Raw genomic sequence first — 3,422 nt, forward strand, 5'->3', positions numbered from 1 at the left:
GATCTTGCTAATATGTATCCTAAAGACATATTTTAAGAATCAACTATGCTACGTGTCTATTAAAATTAATTATTAGTATATAATATACATTAAAATATAAAATACACACTAAAAATGAGTTAAACTATATATAGAGAGAGTAAAGTATTATTTTTGTCTCCAACGTTTGGGATAAGTCTCAAATTTGTCATTAACGTTTTAATCGTCCTATTTATATCCCTAACGTTTTAAAATCGTATCAATGTTATCCTTCCGTCAATTTTGTTAAAATCCTTTAATAGAATATTCTAATACCTCTCTCTCGATCTCTCTTTTTTTTCGGACCAGACCAATCCGACCCAAATCCCAAAGAACCTAACCTAACCTGAGACTAGAACCCATTCATTACCTAATGCCAAGTTCAAAATTTCATCTTCTTCCCTCGTTCAACTTCATCTTCTTCCTTCGTTCAGCCACATCATGAGCATCGTCAGCATCAATCATCTGTGACCGTCCTGCCAAGCCCAAAGTGCCCAAGACAATTATCGCTTATCGTCACCAAGGTACTTGGAATACCCGACCCTCATGTCAACTCCAACACCGTACTCTCATGGCCCAAAAATGCGACGTTGAGATATGCTCCGCTGCACAGTTCCCCAAACTTAGCCCCAACAACTCTCACAAGTACAAATCCTCGAAATTGAAGATTCCTCATCGGCCAAGTTGAAGAGTCCCCTGACCCTGCGACCTCCTTCTTCCAATCTGCTGAAGAGGAAACTCAGTCCCCATCGGATCTTTCGATTCTGGTGTTAGGGTATTTCACTGTCTGAATGTAGTGCTTCAGAGGCTTTTCTTTGTTTTTTTGGTCCATGTTCTTCTTATTCTCCTTGATGATGAGCTTTGTGGCCTCTACCGCATAGTGGTGTTCGAGGAACCTCTCTCCCAGAGAGGGAGCGGCGCCGTCGGTTCTATCAGATTCCGCGGACAAACGCGATTTTGGAACTGGAAGAGGATGAGGGTTCGTGATTTGGGATTTTGGAAAGGAAACCTCATGCAATTTTAAAGAGAGATGAGTCTGATACAGAGATTGGAGTGAAGCATGGTCACCTTCTTTCGCCTCCGCGAGCTCAGCCTGCACGCGCCATCGTCTCCCATCCTTATAGCGACTGGTCGCTGTTCTGCTCTTGTTGTTGCTGCGGCGGCGCTGCTTCACCGGTGGGGTTGTACATTTTGTATGGTGATGGCGCGACAATAGAGTGCAAGTGAGAAGAGAAAGGTTTTTTTTTTGTATTTTCTGTTTTGAGAGAGGTTTTTTATTATTAATTTTTTTAAAGATTTTTAACAGAGTTAACGGTATGATAACATTGATACGATTTTAAAACGTGAAGGATAAATTTGAGACTTATCCCAAACGTTAGAGACAAAAATGATACTTTACTCATACATACATACATACAATATATATATATATATACTAGTGGCTGATTAATTCTAGTGTACGTAGCATTTTTGTTTAAGAAAATTATAAAAAAATTTATTAAAAGTAATTAAAAAGCTCTTTTTTTTTTTCATCTTTCTCTTTCATTATCGTCATCATCACCACTACCACCACCACCTCCATCTACTCCTCTTCCTCCTCCTTTTTCCATTTGAATTTCTTCTTTTTCTTCTCCTGCTCTATCATAATCATCATCATTATCGCTATCGCTATCGTTATCATTATCGTCTTCTTCTTCTTCTTAATTATACCTATAGTAGTTTCGTTTTCGAAAATAAAGTACGATGCAAGTTCAGATTAGTTAAGCCAGAGAGAATTAGATCATTATTCTAAATCGAATCAACTCAACGAGGTTTGATTTGTTCCTTTGATTAATGTAGTTCGTGAGTAGTTGATGCTCGTGTAGTAGTTTTGTATACGAGTTAAATAATTTTGTTTTTCTTTGTGAAAATCAGTGTCGATGATTAAGGATTTGGATTTGAATAGAATCTAGAAGTCTTGAATTATTTTTTTGATCAATTTATTTTTTTTATGTTTAATGATAGTTTTGGTGTTGTTTAAAATATAATTTGGTGCAAGGTAGAATTAATTTTGGTGCTGTGTAATTTGTTACGGTTACTTTGATATATAATTTTATGGTTGATGTTATTGGCTCTTATGCTATACATTCGGTGCTAAATAGAATTAGTTATTATGCTTTTTACTTTAATGTGATTTCTATTTAGCAATGAGATGATAAAATTCTTGATTATGAATTTGAACAATTTCGGTGTTGTTAGTTTAAAATAGTGTTGTGCTTATAGCTTCCTTATGTTTTTGCAGTTTTTGTGTGATGTTGATGAGCAGTCTGTGCTAAAGTTGGGATGACTTTCAATATATTTGAAGAAGTTGAAAAGTTTTACAAAGATTATTCTACATTTGCAAATTTTTTTACTAAAATAAGAAATACAAATAGGAAGAGAAATCAAACTAAGAAAAATAATAAATATGACTTAAATGACACCAGAACCACTATAACTCTCTTGTATGATCTAATTACATCAAATCCAAGTCAATGAGACCAAGTACACCTTATGTAAATCAGAATGGCATCGAAATTATTTAATGATGACGACACACAAACTTAGTTCAGAACAAGCACACAAACAAGACTCAATCAACCATAAAAACACATTCAAATCAATTTTGGATAAGAAAAAGCCATTAATATAGCTTAAATGACACTAGAAATAACTACAACTCTCTTGTATGACCTAATTACATCAAATCCAAGTTAATAAAATCAAGTGCACCTCATTTAACTTAGAATGACACCAAAATTACCTAATAATGACAATCGAAAATATTTGGTATCCAAAGAAAATCAGCCAAAAACAGCCATAACTTGCCTTATTTAGCATTCATTAATTGTTGCGACAATTAATGAATGCTAAATAAGGCAAGTTTTGTCTGTTTTTTTGTCTCCCTAGCATTACCCGTAAATTCAGTTCAGAACAAGCACACAAATAAGACTCAATCAACCACAAAAACACATTCAAATTAATTTTAGATTAGAAAAAGTCATAAATATCACTTAAATGACACTAAAATCACTACAACTACCTTATATGACTTAATTATAACAAATCCAAGTTAATGACAACAAGCACAACATTTATTTAACTTAGAATGACACCGAAAGTAATTAATGATGAAGATATATGAACGTAATTCAGAACAAGCACACAAACAAGACTCAATCAACCACAGAAAGACATGCATGTAAAGTTTAAATCCAAAAAAATAATTAATATGATGCTCATAATTCTTGTTCATTCTCTTAACAAAATCTTGTGTCACGGTTAAAAAATTTCGATGTCAAAATTGAGAAACTTCTATGTCACGATTAAAAACTTTTTGGTAATATTTTTTAATAAATTTTGCATAACTCAAAACTCATCCTCAT

Source organism: Arachis ipaensis, chromosome B08 (assembly GCF_000816755.2).
Source record: "Arachis ipaensis cultivar K30076 chromosome B08, Araip1.1, whole genome shotgun sequence".
Lineage (NCBI taxonomy): Eukaryota > Viridiplantae > Streptophyta > Magnoliopsida > Fabales > Fabaceae > Arachis > Arachis ipaensis.